The sequence below is a fragment of the Vulpes lagopus genome, chromosome 7 (assembly GCF_018345385.1).
Source record: "Vulpes lagopus strain Blue_001 chromosome 7, ASM1834538v1, whole genome shotgun sequence".
NCBI classification, from domain to species: Eukaryota; Metazoa; Chordata; class Mammalia; order Carnivora; family Canidae; genus Vulpes; species Vulpes lagopus.
Window position 1 is genome coordinate 38,018,867 of NC_054830.1, and position 19,738 is coordinate 38,038,604.

Genomic DNA, 19,738 nt, shown 5'->3' on the forward strand with positions numbered 1-19,738 from the left:
CACAACCTGAGGTTGCTATGTGTTGTAAAAGATTGAAGGACTGTCATATCTTCCTCTCTCTCTGCAGGAGTCATTGTGTTTGCAGACAGAAAGCCATTTCCTCCCTGGTAGCAGACAGGCTGTGGGGTGAGCTATCCCTCAATAACCCATTAATTAATTGAACAGTGATTAATGATTTTTAAAATATTTTTTGAATTTTTAATATTTGATTTTTCTAATTGTCATTCTTCAAGTTTTTTCCTAACACATAGGCAAGTATCTACCTGTCTCCTAGTCCTGATAACTCTTAATATTTTGCTGTATTTTCTTCAAATGATTTTTTCCAAAGAAATAAAACATTATAGAGTCAATGGAAGCTTCTTTCATATTCCTTTCTTAGAAATGCATCTGTCTTTATCTTTTACTACAATCTGTATAACAGTAAGCAATATAAAGTATTTTTTAAACTTTATTAAGGGATATTTTAAACAAAATTAGAGGGAATAGTATATGAATCCAATTTGAGTTTTTTAAATATCCAGGCAAATGAGATCATCTTCCACATATCCTCTTGCAATTTGATTTACACGCATCATTATATTTCTGAAGTGGATCCAGGTTGATACATATAGATCCATTCCATTCATTTTAACTGCTCTGGAGTATTCCATTATAGGCATGGCTACAAATTATTTTTCTGCATGTGGAATTTTAGGCACTTTCCCATTTTTCCAACAAGGCTACAGTGAGAATCCTTGTTCACATTTCCTTACTCACATGCAAAAGAGCTTTTTTAAAGAAGTGGAATCACAGAATTAAATGATATGCACACTTTGAATTTCACTAAGTTTAGCCCAATTGCTTTCCAAATAGTTTTACCAAATTGCACTCAACACAAAGAACCTATGGGTTTATTACCCTACATCTTCACCAATACTTATTATTGTTAGAATTAAGCATTTTACCTATTTATTTTACCATTAGGCTGTGAAATGATATTTCTATGGTTTTAAGTTGTATTTCTTGGATACCAGTGAGGTTGAGCATTTTCAGAACTCTTCTAAGATGTACCTGAACACATCATTGACCATATTTCATTGTAGTGTTTATCTGTTTCTTGTTGTGCTCACTTCAGTAGCACATATACTAAAATATCTGTTTCTTGTTAATTTGTTTGACTAGATTCTAGTAATGAATGAGCACTTTGTTTAGACACTATGGAAGGGGCTGGAAATACAAAATAAATGAGGCACAATGTCTACCCTAGATGACTTCTCAATTTAGTGGAGAGGAGAGTGCACATACGAATATATATACAATAAAGACAAGCTCTGCGTGCTATAGGACCACAGAAAAGAGAGGTGCAGTTGTCAAGAGCCTTTTAGTTGAAAATTATAGAAACCCAACTTAAACTAGCTTAGGTAAGGAGAAGATTTATTGGCTCATGTAAACTGAAAGTACAGCATGGCTGGATTCATGGCTCACATGGCCCTCTGGATTCTCTCTCTCTTCCTCCAATCCCCTCTCATCTTTGCTTTGCTTCTCTGTGTGTTGCGCTGATTCTCTTGATGCAAACATGCTCTCTCTAGTGGCTGTGTTGGGAGTTTGAGGGGTGGAGTGGAAAAATGATAGCTGATATTACAAGGACTACTTGCTTATAGTTTATTGAAAGGAAAAGACAGAAACAGAGAGAAGGGAGACAGAGATAGAGGGACAGGGAGACTGGTTGATTAAGCTGCCTTATCCCAGTTTGGAAAATTCACAGAAAGGATGAATTCATGGAAAAATACAAGTACTAAGAGTGGCCTAGTCCAGTGATAGCACAACTCTGCATGAGGAAGAACAGGATTATGGGTACATGTATGTTTGTGAAGGCAGGCACTGGTGTTCCCAGCCCCAGCAGAACTACATGGAATGGGGAGGAGTTTCTCATCAAGTAAATACCGAACAGACAAAAAAAAGCAAGGGATGTACTGAGAAGTCTTTAGGAAAAGCCTCCTAAGAGAGGTACATTTTTGTGACCGTCAGGAGCCCCGGGAGATAGAGATGCAAGAACAATGGATTTGGATCTACGAGATTATGGTGTCAATTCCAACACTGATACCTACAAGCTATGTGATTGCTTAACTACTAAACGTCCTGAGCCTGTTTCTTCATCTGTCAAATCAGGATGGTTCTAGCAACTTTCTAGGGCTGTGGCAATGATAAATGTTATAACCATCCACATGCTTTTGCTGACCTCAGATTTTGCTGAATTCAAGTTGCTCCAAATAAATGGGACATTGGCAGCTGACTTCATTACACTGAGATCTTTGCTGCACTAGAGAATAAGGCTTTATTCTTCTGTATTAAATATTTATTCGCTTGTGCTAAGAACGATAGTGAATGAAAATACTCCCAACATATAATGTATATTTAATTGTTATTTCATTTTTGATACATTTCCATCGATGTCTTTTTTGTAGTGGTAGTCAATCCTTTTAATAAATATTCATCTTCATTTGAGTGCAAGAGTGGATTCATTGGTTTCCAATACTATATTTTTAAAAGGGCACATTTTTAAGCACCAGTGATCTTTTAAAGTCTCTTTTGAGCTTCTGGAACATTGTTATTTTCAACTGGAATTAGAGAACATTTCTGACATATTTCAAGCAATTTCACCAAACAAGGATGCAAACACATGTATTACATTAAGGAAAAATACAAATGCGAACGAGCCTTTATGAATAACAGGTAATGATATTTCAAGGACGATGCAGAACCATTCATTTCCGATATTCTCATTACCATTCCCAGCAACAGGCATATATGTCTCTCAATTCCTGTGTAGTTCTGTTAATCTCTCTACACAATATTCAATTTTCTTACAACGATTCAGCTGATTTATTATTTCCCTCTTGTGTGTTAACTGCTAAAGATGCAATGTAACCCCATAAATTTGTTTCAGTCTCTTAGTTTCTATACCCAAGGTCATTAATACCCCCCAAAATATCCTTTGCTTACATCACTCCTTTAAATGCGCTCTTTCTTGCCCAATGAGCTGTTACATAATTACATGGTGCCAGTAACAATATCATCTTGTTTTTATAGTTTTATGATTAAGGATATAAAAATGAACTGAATTGAAGAAAATGTTAAAAGATATTTGCAAAATATAAGAAATTGCTACCATAGTTTATCACATATAAATGATATAGTATGTATACATTTAAAATTGAATTTTCTTAGTATATGGTTTAAAAATGTGTTTGAATAAAATGTGCTATATTAATGTGTGACCTGATGGTTCTATATATACAGAGTATGCCTTCTTTAGTGTAGGGTTAAAATGATTATGAAATATTTATCTCCCACCATTATAACCAGGTGTTTTCTATTAAATATTCTCATCTAAAGTTACAGAGCTTGAGAAAAGGGAAAGTTTTTAAATGGGATCAGCTCCCATATCATACGAATTTCAACCTGTTACAGCTTGAAATATACTAGGGAATAGTTAGGGTAGCCAGTTGTCCCAGTTTTTCAGGGACCATGGGGGTTCTTGGGATGTGGGACTTTTAGTGGTAAATCCAGGAAAATCCCAGGCAAATTGGGATGAGTTGGTCTCCTTATTATTAGTTTGGTTTCAGTTCTTCATCCCTATCTCTCTGCACCCACATTTTTGCTAGCACTTTACTGTGGCCAACACATAGCTCCTTGTCCCTTGGCTCTGGGCTTGGCCATGTGACTTGTCTAGGCAAAAATATACAGGAAGAAGTGATAGTGTGCCTCTTCCAAGGTTTCAGAGGCCTGATGCATTTCAGGTTTTACTCTGTGTCTCAGCAATAGGCCCTAAGTAGCTCACTGGCCCACGGAAGATGAGAAATATTAAAACACAGAGCCAGTCCAGCAGACACACAGACCAAAGATGAGAAGAAGAGTTAGTTGCCCAGCTAAGATCAACAGAACCTCAGGCAACCAGTACATGCAGGAGTAGAAAATGTTTACTGTTATAATGCCACTGACACTGGTTGTTAAATATAATTATTACAATAAAAGCTAATTGGTAAAGGTGGTAATAAGTACTCATTCAATAAATACTAATTCTCCTGTTAGTTGCCAGGCACAGTTGCACTGTGGATGCAATGACTAGCAAGATGGACAGAATTCTTATTCTGATGGAACTTGTAGACCATTGCAGTGGTCCTTGAGATCCTTTTGGGAAGGTCTGCAAGGTCAAAATTATTTTGATAATAATACTAAAACACTATCTACTTTTTCTCCTTTACACTGTGTTGACATTTGCACTGATGATACAAAGACAATGGTGGGTACACTGCTGGTACATTGACATAAATCAAGCTGTGGGCATGTATTCACCACCATTAGGCACTTTCAGTTAAAAAAAGACACATAACACCAGTTTCATTTATGAATGTTCTTGATGAAGCAGTAAAACTTATTGAATTAAAGCTCCACCCTTAGGAAAAAAAAAAAGCTCCACCCTTGAGATGAATACATTTTTTATAATCTGTATGACACAATGGAAGTACACATAAAGCTCTTCTCCTGCATACTAATGTATGATGAAGTAGTCAATCAATGGGTGAAAACTGGCTACTCATTTGAACGGAAAAGTCAAATCCCTACCTCACAGCATACCCCAAAACAGAATCTGTTCCCACTGCAGATTTAAATACAAAAATAAGATAGAATTACACTAGAAGAAAATGTAGAAGGATATATTTTTTATAACCCTGACTTGGTACACTTCTTTGTCAGCATTGTACAAAGGCCAGAAAGCATGGAGGACTTCAGTTTTTCCTATATGTTTCAGTATTGTTTTAATTTCGATGTGGATTTTTTACTAATAAAATAATAAAGCTAACCCCATTAAGTAAACAAAACAAATCGATGCCAGGATTTTTCTTAACAAATTGCAACACAGGTTTCATTGATGTCATATGAAGAAGGAGCAAATTTTAAGTACAATTATTCCACAGCTTAATGGTGGATCTCATCGGAAAACAAGTATAGACGATCTGAGACTCTTCACACCGTCTGTTATACAAAGTCAGCATTTGATCCCCTTGAGAGTAATGGCCCATTATGTAAACTACATAATTTCCCTAGCTGTTCCAGAGGACCAGGATTTTAAAAAGTCCATGACAGTTTATTAAAACCAAAATCAGAGAGAGTAAACACAATCTCACAATGTTCTAGTTGCAAGTCAATTGTTAACAGCTACCCTTAATATTTTTCAGGCCTGATGTGTCTTATTCCTGGATTATGGCGCCAAAACCTATGGCTTCAAATTAATTCTTATTAAAGAACCATGCAAAGACTGCTTTTTAAGTGGCAGCCCACAGAAATGGGAAGGATATGCATTAGGTTCTAAGGTTTCACAGGGCCTGTTAGTACACACTCCATATGCCATTATAGGAATTAGAAAAAGACATCTCTCCCGACAGACAAATTAGAAAAAGACTCCTCCTCTAGATGGAAGAATTAGAAAAAGATACCCCTTCCACTGGGTGGATGCAGTAGGGCATTAGCTGGATTTCCATGTCTCTTAGCTCCCATGGCTGAAAGCCTATTGGGAGGGTACAGCCCAACCAGCTGTGTGCTATAACTCCACATCTTCACAACATAAACTCTGATTCCTGCTCTCTGGTCACAGAATCAAACTTTAATGAGGCAATAATAAAGAATATGCATACGTATTATATAATCCCTCCTTGAATTACTTGCTACACAAGGCTCATTTGGACATGTAGTGTGAGACAGAATGCTAATGGGACATAATCTTAAAGCTCAGGCTTGTGTTATGTGAGAATGAGGATCGGCAAACAAAGGCCCATAAGCCAAATCTGGCCCGCCACCTGTTTTTGTTAATAAAGTTTTACCAGAACATACCCACACTCATTCATGTACTGTCTATGGCTGCTTTCTCTCTACAACAGCACAGTTGTGTAGTTTAAGAGAGACTGCATAGCTCACAAAGCCTAAAATATTTACTATCTGGACCTTTAGAGGAAAAATGTGCCAACCCCAGTATTAGATCACTAAATGGCACTATCTCCATCGTACTATTGGCCTTTGCCCAAATGACTTAAAAAAAAAAAAGATTTTATTTATTTATTCATGAAAGACACACAGAGAGAGGCAGAGACATAGGCAGAGGGAGAAACAGGCTTCCGGCAAGGAGCCGATGCAGGACTCGATCCCAGGACCCTGGAATCATGCCCTGAGCTGAAAGCAGATTCTCAATCGCTGAGCCAACCAGGTGCCCCTGCCAGAATGTCTTTAATGCATCAGAATTTAATATTAATTCCTCAGCATATAAAAAGAGCTTACATAATATCCATGTCGATCATATATATGTGTGTGTATGTATATATATATATATATGTATATATATACATATATATGAAAAACTATCTTTTAAATTGATAATTTAGTCATTCTGCCAGTGGACACTGCCAAGAAGCCTCATCACAGTCCCTCCGCCCACTGCTGGCATGTCTAAGTCAGAGTCTCCAAAGAGCCTGAAGAGATGCGGAGGTTTGAGCTTTGAAACAAACTATGAGAATCTGAGGAGCCATTTGGAGCACTCATGGACTGTGCCCTAGAGGCGTTGGGCCTGTCACACCTGCCACAGTGGAGGAGGTAGGTGCGGCCATCAACTGTAAGGCCACACAAGGTGATGATAGAGTTGTAGAACCAAAGAGGTCTGTCACAGGAGAAGATTCTCAAAGCCTTGGTGTCCACTTAACTGGGAACAAGATTGTTGTTGGTGACATGAAAGAAGACACTGAGGAACATTATCTAAGAGATTGTTTTGAACAGGATCGGAAAATGGACGTGACTGACATCATGACTGACCAAGGCGGTGGCAAGAAGAGAAGCTTTGTTTTTGTACTATTTCATGACTGTGACGGTAGATGAGTTTGTCATTCAAAAACACCTTACTGTGAATGGCCCCAACTGTGAAGTAAGGAAAGCTCTATCTAAGCAAGAGATGGCTAGGGGCTTCATCCAGCCAGAGGTCAGAGTGGTTCTGGGAACTTTGGTGGTGGCCATGGAGGTGGTTTTGATGGCAATGATGACTTTGGTCATGGAGGACGCTTCAGTGGGTGAAGTGGCTTTGGTGACAGTCAAGGTGGCAGTGGATACAGTAGCAGTGGGGATGGCTGTCATGGGGATTTGGTAATGATGGGAGCAGCTATGGAGGTGGCAGGAGCTATAATGATTCTAGCAATTACAATAATCAATTTTCAAATTTTGGAGCAGAAGCTCTGGCCCCTATAGTGGTGGAGGTTAGTACTTTGCCAAACCATGAAACCAACTTGGCTATGACAGTGGCAGAAGGTTTTAATTACTGCCAGGAAACAAAACTCAGCAGGAAGAGGAGAGCCAGAGACAGGGAAGCTACAGGTTAAAAGATTTGTGAACTCAGCCTTGGGGCAGGCCTTCACTACTACAAAGAAGACATGTTTTAGACAACACTCATGTGCATGGGCAAAAAACTTGAGGACTGGATTTGTGATTAATTGCATAATAGGTTATTTTAGTTTCTGTTCTGTGGAAAGGGTAAAGCATTCTGACAAAGAGCTTTAATGTAGATTTTTTTTTTTTGCACCTATGCTGCTGATTGCTAAATGTCATAGTTTGATCATGACACTGAATAAATGTGTCTTTTAAAAATAAGTAAAAAACAAATTAAAAACTGGTGATAATTTACATCCTCAAATGCAGTTCAGCTTCAAGGATTCCATGAAACTAATTGGATTTCTACAAAATCAAAGATTAAGGCAATATCTGTTCGATTACCTAGTATTTCTTAATAAAGAACTCAGGTTACAAATTCCACCATCAGATCATAAAAGGAAAAAGGTTGTCTTTGCAAATGAACTCATTCATTGACTTTTTAAGATAAAAACAACTAAGTACTTTGACTTCCTCTTTACCAGGCTACTAGTACACTCATAGCTAAATATAGGACTCACCTAAAGTAATTTCTCACTCTTATGAAACACCAGTTTTCCTAACCTATCACTTGTTCTGTTTTCATTTTTAAAATTTTTTTTCTTTCTTTATTTGACAGAGACAGAGAACATGAGAGAGAGAGAGAGCATGTGCATGAGCGGGGTGCAGTTGGAGAGATGGACAAGCAGATACCACACCAACATGGGGCTGGATCTCATGGCCCTGAGATCAGGATTGGAGCCAAAACCAAGAGTTGGGCGCCCAACCTACTGAGCCACACAGGCACCCCTATTCTGTTTTCATTTTTAATTTGTCTTACTTTTATATTATGTTGCCTCTATTCTTTTTTTGAAAGGGGGAAGTTTATAAATCTTATACCACCAATCATTTGGTCCAGTGCTCCTTCCACCAACAGAATGATATAGGGAAAGTACATGAGTTTAGTGGCAACCAGACCAGGATTCAAATCTTAGCTCTGCCTCTTACTAGCACCGGGCTCTTGGACAATGTAGTCAACCTCTCTGAACCTCAGTTTCTTTAAGAATAAAACAAAACATTAATAACTATCTTGCAAACTTGTCAGGAGAAAGAATACTATCTAAAGTGCCCTTGAGATTACATTATACCATACCTCCCTACATAGTATAATATTAACTATCTATTTATTTTTATTTAAAACATCTAGAGGGATCCCTGGGTGGCGCAGCAGTTTGGCGCCTGCCTTTGGCCCAGGACGCGATCCTGGAGACCCAGGATCGAATCCCATGTTGGGCTCCTGGTGCATGGAGCCTGCTTCTCCCTCTGCCTATGTCTCTGCCTCTCTCTCTCTGTGTGTGTGTGTGACTATCATAAATAAATAAAAATTAAAAAAAAATAAAACATCTAGAACTTGAAATAGCTCTGAAATGGGATCATATACCCATTCAATTACTCCAGCATAATGTTAGAGGAATACTATCACATGGCATCTTTGACATAAAATGGCATCATTATACTAAAATTTCATAAAAAAATGAAATTATTCCTATTTAATGACCAATAATTTTTGTAATTTTCTTTACAAATGTGCTGTGGTGGTGGCTTTGTTGTAAGATAATCAGAATCACTGAGAGGAGTTCTTGAAATTCTTTCCTTTGCATAATCATGTTTATGATCCTAAATTGATATTTGGCAAATGGAATAAACTGATAATTCACTCAAAACATTTTTCTATATAACATTTAATAATTCATCTTTGAAATGGCATTGTTTATAACATTACAGCCTCAATTTGCAACTGAATGTTCAAATTATATGGAAGCCAAATCAAAATATATCAGGTACAAATCATAACAAAAATAACAACTATTATTTTGTCAAGGATTTTGATAGGATTTACCTGAAAAATGATTAGAACAACACTTTCATGAGCTACATGGTACTTATAACTTCTTATCCTAAAAATAATAAAGAATTAAAATTAGAGACTAGAGCAGAAAGAAAAAGCAGGAAAAAAAGGAAAGGAAAAGAGAACACACTTACCCAACTCAAAAATCCGCTTTATTTGCTTGCGGAGTTTGGGATAAAGTAAACCCACCTCAAGTTATTACCTGGAAAGAAAGTTTTCCTTTCATGTGGCCACACATTGACCTCATCAAAGAAGAGGTTGTGTTTGACTATTTGGGGTTTATCAATTTTAAACATTTAAGTATATGATACATTAACATGTAGATAGTTAGCTTCTTCTCACCAGATCTGTGATTGGTACTAAGTCGCAATAAGTCCTCAGACTTAACAGGAGACAGTCCTGTTTCGGTGGTCCCTTTAGAGGAGGTAGGATTTAGAGTCCCACAGGACTAACCCTATTCCATGCCTTGAGACAGCCATGTTCTGTCCTCATCCCAGGAATATATGGGGCCTCTCCTTTTCCTTCAACTTGGGCCTGTGGTAGGAATAAAATTTCCTGAGGATGCAGAAGTGCCCTTGAGGTCATGCCCAGGTCATGAGGTAGGAATGTCAGACTAAATCCAGGTCACTCAGTTAAATTTGAATTTTATTGGGCAGCCTGGGTGGCTCAGTGGTTTAGCACCGCCTTTGGTCTAGGGTGTGATCCTGGAGACCCGGGATCGAGTCCCAGGTCGGGCTCCTTGCATGGAGCCTGCTTCTCCCTCTGCCTATGTCTCTGCCTCTCTCTCTATGTGTGTCTCTCATGAATAAATAAATAAAAATCTTTTAAAAAATTGAATTTTATTTTATCAGATTTATTTATTTGTTTGAGAGAGAGAGGGTGAGTATGTGTGTATGCTCGCTCAAGGACCAGAAGAAGGGGGAGGGGCAGAGGGGGAGGGAGAGAAGCAGACTCCCTGCAGAGCGTGGAGCCTAATGTAGGGCTCTATCCCATAACCCTGCCATCATGATCTGAGCTAAAATCAAAAGTCAGAAGCCCAACTGACTGAGCCACCCAGGTGCCCTTAAATTTGAAATTTATATCAACAACCCATAATTCTTCAGTGTAAGTGTGGGCCACAAAGCATTTAGGATATACTTATTCTTAAAAAGTTATTTATTTTTTGATCTGAAATGTATTTGTTTATTAAGATTTTATTTATTTATTCATGAGAAATACAGAGGGAGAGAGGCAGACATACATAGGCAGAGGGAGAAGCAGGCCTCTTGCAGGGAGCCCAATGTGGTACTCAATCCCAGGACCCTGGGATTGCATCCTGAGCCAAAGGCAGATGCTCAACCACTGAGCCACCCAAACCTCCCTTGGTTTGAAATTCAAATTAAACTGGGCATCTTATATTTATATAGATAAATATAGAATGCTTTAGAAAAAACCTGCAAACCCTCACTTGAGGGGCCACTTTTAGGTGATAGCATCGTCATTCTGGCAGGGGCTGGGAAACCAAAAACCAGTCCTAATGCAGCGCTCAATGACTGAAAATGACATGACACAGAACTTCCAGAGTAGTAAGATATTTCCTCTAGTGTGCATGCAAACATTCAACAGAGGTTGAACTGAGGCCCTTTATAATGAAAATAACAAACAAAATACTTGGTCTAGTTGGTTGCTTGGGGCAGGAGGGAAGAAAAATTCCCACTGATCTATAGATTCTGTTTTTTAAATGTAAAACCTTTAGGTGAATTATTACAATATAGCAAAGCTATTTGATTGATCTCACTGGTTTCATCCACTCTGTCGTATCACTACCATCTTCCGGGGATTACCAAAGAAGATTTCTTGAATTTGCACATTAGCAAACTTCCTTTTGCCTAACCCTGTAAATCCAAGTCACTCGCAGGCTTTGTGCTGGTCGAGTGCCTAAAATGACTTGGTCAGAGGTAATATGTTGAGTGCTGGGTGTGTAAAGTGCTTTACCTGTACCTCTCTACAAGATGGGTGCTAATATTTCCATCTCACAAGTGGGAGGTGAAGACCCAGCCTGGAGAGTGGCTAGGCTTTGGTGGGTGGTGTTGCTCAGTGGTTAAGCATCTGCCTTTGGCTCAGGGTGTGATCCCAAGTCCTGGGATCGAATCCTGCATCAGGCTCACTGCAGGGAGCCTGCTTCTCCCTCTGCCTGTGTCTCTGAATCTCTCTCTGTGTCTCTCACGAATAAATAAATAAAATCTTTGAAAAAAAGTTAAAAAAATAAATCCCAGAAGAGTATCCTAGTCTTCTAGCCTTCTATGCTACCTCTTCCTTTCTTCTCTGAAGCCCTACAGAGGGACCTGGTCCCATACCAGCAAATTTTGCCCAATATTTGCAGATTGTCCAGAGATTTAAGTGAGACCTCCAACGGGGAGAGTGAAAATTTAGGGCACAACAGTTGGGACTTGGGTGTGTCTTGCTATTTTCATTCCTATTCTTTGTTTATTCCATTAGTCCTCAATTTACTCCAAGTTTCCAGGTCACACCCAATCAGATTCCATCTGTTTCAAAGTTCTTTGGTCATCACTGGGGGGATTTTGTGTTTATTTAAGGAGTGCTTCCTTACAAATGCAAAAAAATCCTCAAATCTATCATCCACTGAAAAAATTACCCACCTCTGTAATGGGAAGCTTCCCTGGACCACCATTTATTTGTCTAATTGAATATTCAAAAGCCATTTAGAAATGGGTTTCCTGGTCCACTCTTTAAACAGTCAATCGAGACTCATTGTCTGGATATTCTTTTTGATTGGTTCACTCTGTTTTATTGTATTGAACTCATTTAAGTGCTTCTGTTTTATAATTGTGTGGGATTTGGGGGTAATTCATTCAAAGGTGTACATCCTATAAATAAATTATTCTCCTTTGGCTGCTAATGTTTAACTGGTTCTATTGAAAGGAAAGAAAAGAAAGCAAAAGACAGCTGAAGACACAGTTTTTGTTAAAGTGAGGAGAAAAAGTACGCCAATTCTGTTTAGAAAAGACCTTTAAAAACCCATAGTGATTATACAAAAGGGAGCAAAAGCATTTTAGGGAGAAGTGAAATAAATGGTAAACAATCATGCCTCCAACATAGAGAATGCGTCATTTCCTCATTTAAACAAGGATGCTGGAAGTCAGAAAAACTGATGTTGGCTGTAAGAAGCAGAGGAGAGGTTGGACTTCTTTCCTGTATTTTGCAGCATTTGTAGAGGTCATCTTGTTAATTAGCTATGCTTTAAAAAATAACCCTATGAATCAGCTTTCAAAGTTTGGAAATGAAGTAAAAAGAGAGAAAACTCAGGTCTGTATAATACGCACATCAAGCAAATGGGCCTGAAACTTTGTTCATCCAGAGAATATTTACAAACTGCTTTCCCCTGATACCCAAGAATAAAAGACAGATTTCATATTCCTTTTATTTGGAAAGTTGTTTCCAATTGTAAATATCTGTGTGGAAAAAAAGATGGGAATCAATACTTTTCATAAACCATTTTATTTGATGGGTCTCCACTGTCTGATTACCCTGGCATGCTGTTATGGCAAAGGATGTAGATGAGATTTCGGATGAAATTATATCCAAACGTCTCAGGGTTCCAAAGTTATGAGAACTAACAAACACGCTACATGCAACTGGGGAGAATGAGTATGCTTCTTTGCAGGGTAGGTAGGTCTGAGCTATTCCTAACAGAAGAGAAAAAAGAAATCCTGCTCCATGATTTTTAGCAACGAGACCCCTTTTCGTTGACTCATCCAATGTGAAAATGAAATGAAACATCTATCCTGCAGTCAAGAAGATAATTAATGAGCCACTCATTTCTAAATGAAGGCCTAAGGGAATAAAGCGCCCAGCCTTGAATTTCAAAAGAGAAAAGTGGTTACATGTTTGAAAGAATACCAAGTCACAAATCACCCCATTAATGTTTGAATTTGAGCTCTTACTCGTTTTTAAATGAGCTGTAACCCTTGCTGAGCGCCTCCTTGGGTGCTCCTCATCAACTGTAATTACCGTCTTCGGTAAAGCAAGGAGAAACACGAAGACTTTTCCTTTAGGTTCCTTTGCTATAAGCGTTCTTGTAGACAAAGTCAGATGGATTGCACGCGTAGAAGCCCCTCAGACACATGTCATGGCTTCAAGTGCATCTTGAGGCCACTCATCTCCCTTAGACTTCAGACAACCAGAAGCTGCCTGAAATGAAGAAGGGATTTAGAAGGAATGTCAACCAAGTAGAATCAGAGACCAAGCTTTGGATTCCCTAACCTCTCGGTTTGAGGCAGTGACTTGGATGGTCACTAATGATGATAAGAGCTAACATTCATCGAGTGTCAACTATAGACTGAGTACTTCCCTTGCTTGCATGGTCTTCTCTGAACCTTATCAGAAACCTTTATGGGTTTCCTCTTTATGGGAGAGCCTCTTCTGGTTCTCATTTCCCAAGTGGGAAAACAGGCTGACAGAGTGAAAATTCCTTGCCCAAGATCATGTCCGGTGGCTCAAAAGCCCAAGTGAAAATGCTGCTTCTGTCTAACAAAAACATGAGAAATAGAAAACAACAACAACAACAACCCTGGAAATGATTCCAGTTTTCAGACTGAGGAAGTTAGGTCTAATAATGTCACCAGCAAGACTCCCACTGACCCCCTCCCATCCTTTTTCAAGGAATGTTAACCTTATCATTCATTCATTCATTCATTCATTCATAAAGATTTATCTATTTATTTGAGAGACAGAGCATGCACGCAAGCAGGGGGAGGGGCAGAGGGAGAGAGAATGTTTTTTAAAGATTTTATTTATTTATTGATGAGAGAGAGAGAGAGAGAGAGAGAGGCAGAGACACATGCAGGCTCCAGGCAGGGAGCTTGTTGTGGGACTTGATCCCCTGACTCCAGGATTACACCCTGGGCAGAAGGCAGGTGCTAAACTGCTGAGCCACCCAGGGATCCCCAAGAGAGAGAATCTTAACCAGACTTCCCACTGAGCATGGAGCCTAACATGGGGCTTGATCCCATGACTGTGAGAACATGACCTAAGCAAAAACCAGAGTCCAAAGCTTAACCCACTGCACCACCCAGGCATCCTTAACCTTATCTTTCAGAAGGAAATCACAGGATGAGCTCCAGCCAGCCTAGACCAGTTTGAGCTTGACCACTGATTTCAACCTGTGCAGATGGACCATGGAGTGTTAGGCAGTTACTTCCACCTCATTGTAATGTTAAAATCTCTGCCCAAGGGGGAGCACAAACCCCATTAACATAACATATGATGCATGTACAGGAATGTTTCCTATGTAAGCGCACGCCACCTTATGCCCACCTCCATGTGCGATGATAAAACTCCCCTTTCTTTATAGTCACCCTACCCCAAAAAGGGACCCACTCACCCCTGCTTGGGGAGTCCCAGCTTTCAGGATTATCTTACTCGATCTCTCTTTTTGTGCTGTAACTCCACCTGGTATAGTCTCTATCTATAACTCACCAAGGAGTGAAGTCACATGAATTCAGTTACAACAAGGTCTTTAAAAATAAGCATGAACTCCATTAGACCAAATTGTTTAGAATGCTGTCTCCCACTGAACTCTGATCCTGTGGTTAGTTAGGTCCTTTATCCTGTGGGAACTTTTCCTGTTATTGGACCATGTGAAATGTAAGAAAAGACAAATTTATAATATAGACATATTAGACTACATTATCTAAATAGCACCCATGCCCTTTCATTCAGTTAATATGCCCATGTTAATATGCCCTTTCATTTCAAAATGTTTGCTCCAGGAACATTTCCTTCATAATTCATCATCAAATACCCAACCACAGAAAAAACCTATTAAATTATATTAATTTCTAATTAAATTCAAACTACAGAAATGCCAGAAGTGAAGTGTTCTGGGTTTGTTGTCTCATATTCATCATTAATTGTGAAAGTAACTAGTAACTAGGTGAGTCACATTTCTTCTGTGTCAATTTCCTCTGCCAGACAATGAGGATAATAATGCATTTCCTAACTAATATTTGGTAAGTGATTAAAGTGATGCAAATAGTTGTGAAATATTTGGAATAACAATGGGCTAGATGAGTATAAGGCGGTATTACATGTAACGTTTTTCTTATTGGCTTAATTTCCAAGCCAATACTTTGGGGGAAAAAAACTTTGGAAATAACACATAGAAATATAGTCAAAAGAATCTCATAAAGCACACACTAGTTGAAGACTTTTTTTTTTAAACCTGTTGTGTTAAGAAAATTGCATGACCTCTTACTGAAGTAAGAGGAGTTTGTTACTCCATAAACTAATGACAAGAAAAACTACACACAAGCCCAGAAGATTTTCATATACCACGTGCACTGTACTTACACAATCTTCTCGAAGGTGTAAATTCTCTTCCAAATTTTTGAGCAGCTATTCTTAAAGCTTTCTGTGTTAAAGGCTACAAAGCCAAACTTCTTTGTCACTCTTAGTTTATAACTACACCCTCTCTGGCACCGTAAGCTTCTTTCCCATACCCCCCAACAGTCTGAGACTCCTGTTTCTTTTGAAGAATGTCAGCCTCGGGGTGCCTGGGTGGCTCAGTGGTTGAGCATATGCCTTCGGCGCAGGGCGTGATCTCGGGGTCTTGGGATCGAGTCCCATATCAGGCTTCCTCGCAGGGAGTCTGCTTCTCCCTCTGCATGTGTCTCTGCCTCTCTCTCTCTGTCTCTCATGAATAAATAAATAAAATCCTAAAAAAAAAAAAAAGAAAGAAACTCAGCCTCTTGTGGAATTCAGCTATCACGTGCATAGAAATGACATCCAGAGCTATAGCCTGAGCTTTCCACTCTGCCGAGTTTTGAAACTGAAAATGTGTATGTGTGTGTGTGTGCACATGCACGCGTGTTTGTGTTTCTTCTTCTCTCCACTCACACTGCCTTAAGTATTTTTTTTTCCTAAACCAGTAATGTAAGGTCAAATGGTTTATCTGGGACATGTTTCTAGGAAGAAGGGGACCCTGGAAGTGAGATGGAGAAGGAAAGGAAGCCAATAAAAGATGTGTTATCAAGCAGAAAAGTGGGTGACTGGGGCTCAACCCCACTGCGGACCTCTGGGGAACAGGGCACAACAGGCCCCAAGGAGCTGGAACGTGTGCTCACACTCTGCCATCAGGTAGCAGTTAGTCAATGCTATTGGCATGAGGTTCGTATTCTTAGCCTTATTTTCATCTTTCTCTCACTCTTCTCATCTACTCTCTCCTCACAGCTATGGGTTCTTATCCCTCTGCTATATCTCAGCTCCACTCTTCCTTTTTTCCTCCTGAGCCCCTTGGGCAGAATTCTGTGCCTCCCCTGAGCTGGAAGCCCTGTCTGGTTCCACAATGATGCCACCTTGGCCGTGTACTACTGTTCCAACACCAGTAACACAATGGTGTTACTTGCTCAAGTGGTGCACTGTTGCTTTTTATATTAAAGCCAAATTATTTGGCACAAGTTTTCCTTTTTACCCCACTTTAACCCAGGTAATCAAATCTACTTGATGACTTTTGTGTGATCTGTATTATCTCCCTGGCCTCTGCCCCTTTCTGGCCATACCATGCCATTCTCCCTTTGTTCTCTGTATGTCAGTCCTATTTGCCTTCTTTCAATTCTTAAATCTGCTAAAAACAACAACAAACCACACACACCACAGACCCCAAATTGACTCATTTATGGTAGGCTGAATCACCAAACAGGGGCTTAGTACCTAACCCAATTGTAGTTTCAACCTCTTCCATAAATGTAGTATTAACCAGTTAGTCAGGAAACTTCTGGTCAGAACCAATGCAGTAATGTATCACATGGGTCCTTCTCCATCCCTGACAAAGGAAAATGAGGTAATACACCTAATGAGACTCCCTGCCCTTCCCCTTAGGGGAGGTAAACTTGCCTGAAATCCTTTTTTTTTTCTTTTGCTAATACCTTCCTTGTCTCACCCTCCTGCCTATTAAAACATTCCATTTTATACAACTCCTCTGAGGGTCTCTCTGCACCCTAGATGGGATGCCATCCAACTCACAAGTCATTTAATAAAGCCAATTAGATCTTCAAATTTACCCAGTTGAATTGTGTTTGTTAACACATTTGTCACATCCCTTCTACTGCAGGGTCTTTGCACATGCTATTTCCCCTTGTCTAATACTTTTTCTCTTCTTTACTTACTAAGTCCTCCTCCTCCTTCTTTCCTTTTGAATGGCATTTAGTTAGGCTTTTTCTAAGTGATTTCCCCTTACCCAGGCTCTAATCCCTTCACTCTAAAAGTCAGTGCCCTATGTTTTTCTCCTCCATACCACTTCTCATGATTACAGTTAATTAATTGATTAATTACATTTTTAATATCTGCTACTCTCAGTAGGGTGTATAGTACACAAGAGCTTATATATATTTTTTAAGATTTTATTTATTTATTCATGAGAGACAAAGAGAGAGAGAGAGAGAGAGAGAGAGAGAGAGAGAGAGAGAGAGAGGTGGAGACACAGGCAGAGGGAGAAGCAGGCTCCATGCAGGGAGCCCAACATGGGTCTCCATCCGGGGACTCCAGGATCACGCCCTGGGCTGAAGGCAGGGGCTAAACCACAGAGCCACCCAGGGATCCCCCACAAGAGTCTATATTGTTCACCCACGTATTCCCAACACCTAGCACGATGCTTAGCATACTTCAAGCACTCGATACATATAAAAAATGATTATGTGCAACTTAACACTTTCCAGCTCTGACGGCTTTGCATTTCTCCTCCCATGATGTCCTTCATTCTCCTCATTTAGATGAAATACTATGGAAACAACCATGCTCAATAAACTTTGTGGATAGATCCCCGGACAAGCAATTTGAGAGGATTCTATGGAAATAGAAAGGTAAAGGGCAAAATGCCACAAAATCATTACCATTCTTTATCTCTAACCAAAGCATCATATTGTGTATCATTTGCAAATTCACCATAATGAAATAGCAATATTGTCACAGACTTGATAGCAATGCTGGCAGTAGGACACTCTGTAGAAAAGGAGATGATTCTGTGAACTTGTTAAAGCTTGTGTTTACTCCCAAATTTAAGGGATAAATGCAGATGGCAGTAAGAGGAGTTAGACAGTAGAGCAATGACTTAATGCTTTGGAAATTTAGGGGACAGGTGTGATAGCCTATTGTATCTCAGAATATGTAATTTCAACAAAGACATAAAGTATACAAATGGGAAAAGAATTTGATTTCGCTTAATTTTATTTGATAGAACTCAACACTTGAACAACTGCTGTTTGCTAGACTATAAGAGTTATTAAAATTCTCCTTTCTCCTTAATGGGTCCCAAAGAGAAATGTATCCATTTGTTCCATCGCAAATGTTCAATTGCAGATTTGGGGGAATAGTAAAAGCTCTTGCCTTGCTATTTAATGATTCAGTTGACTGCTAGAAAGACTTAGCTCCCCAAATGGGCCTGTAACTCAGAAATGATAATACATGTTTGTTTTAAAAGATAGACATGTAATTCCAAAACAAACTAGTGTCAACTTACATTTTTATTATGGCAGTGACAATTTGGCAGTTATGTAAAAAGTTGTAAAAAAAAATCAGCAGGCATCAATTCACTTTTTACTTAGTGGTTCTGAATACGCTTTCTGTGAAAAACATTCTGCTCTTGAAACTTTTACATTGAACACCCACGGTGTCTAAATGCATGAAGGAGGACACTAAGATGCTTATCAATATAATATTTTTCTATTCAGCAATTACATTTCCAATAAGAAAAGTTTAATGTAGATCTAATATTAAACCTACTTTAAAATATGTACACATTACTAAAGGGAACATCACATTAAAAGAAAGCACTGTATTATCAATTTCTGGGAAAACCTTAAAATGTTGTCATTAATTATGGATGGGACACTTTTCCTGTGGTATATTCCTATTTGTTTGACACCTGGCAGGACCTACACCAATTTATTCACTTTCTCTGTTACACGGCATTCAGTCCCTGGGGCTATTATTTCTGAGGGAAAACCAAGTAATGTAATTAGAAGCCTACATGAATGATTCATGCTAGAACACTCTAGAACATGCTAGTCAATGGGATACGCTGAATGTCTAATCTAACTTGACGGCTGACACTTCTGTGGCGCCAGGAGGAAGTGATCCATTTACCAGATCCTCGAGATTAGCTAAGCCATTTCCAGCAGCTGCAGGGCCCTATAGTCTTCCCGTGTCTGCAGGAAATATTTGCAACCTTATCATGATGAAGCATTTCCCCAACACACACACACACATACACACACACACACACACACACACACACACACACTGTATAATGGCTGCTTGTCTTGGTACCTCGTAGGCACTTAGTGGTGTCTTCATTTTTTTTTAAAGATTTTATTTATTTATTCATGAGAAACACACAGAGAGGCAGAGACA

General features: G+C 39.1%; 1 pseudogene; it reads left to right on the plus strand.

Moving 5' to 3' along the window:
- The first annotated feature begins 6,476 nt into the window (after positions 1-6,476).
- Positions 6,477-7,333, plus strand: LOC121495130 (annotated as a pseudogene).
- The last annotated feature ends 12,405 nt before the right edge of the window (positions 7,334-19,738 follow it).